We start from the raw sequence: 418 nt of genomic DNA, 5'->3' as shown, positions 1-418 counted from the left end.
ATAAAATTAACAGCTGTTGTACATGACTAGACAGATAAAGTATGATTTCATTCGATATATGTTTTTATGAATAAAAATATTAAAATGTGAAAAATAAAATTTGACAGAACGATAGTAAGTCTAGATTAAATCTAGATTTATAAATCGAAAACGTCATTGGATTGAAAGCTTTGAATGACTTCCTAACCTTTTGGCAAACTGCGTTATTGCCATCGGTCATTTTGTGATAGATATCCTATTTTTTACACAAATACTTAATATTTCTGTTAGATTTGTTTTATTTTGTGTTTCAGTGAAGAATGAAAGTACGAAGCATGAAGTTGTCATATAAAATAGCGATAAAAAGGTATACATCAAAAGTATACGAGTATCTAAGAAAATGCGAGAAAATAATATGTACTAATACTTATGGACAGTA

The sequence above is a fragment of the Teleopsis dalmanni genome, chromosome 2 (assembly GCF_002237135.1).
Source record: "Teleopsis dalmanni isolate 2A chromosome 2, ASM223713v2, whole genome shotgun sequence".
Classification (NCBI taxonomy): Eukaryota; Metazoa; Arthropoda; class Insecta; order Diptera; family Diopsidae; genus Teleopsis; species Teleopsis dalmanni.
The sequence above is the reverse complement of the archived record's forward strand: the minus strand, read 5'-3'. Positions refer to the sequence as shown.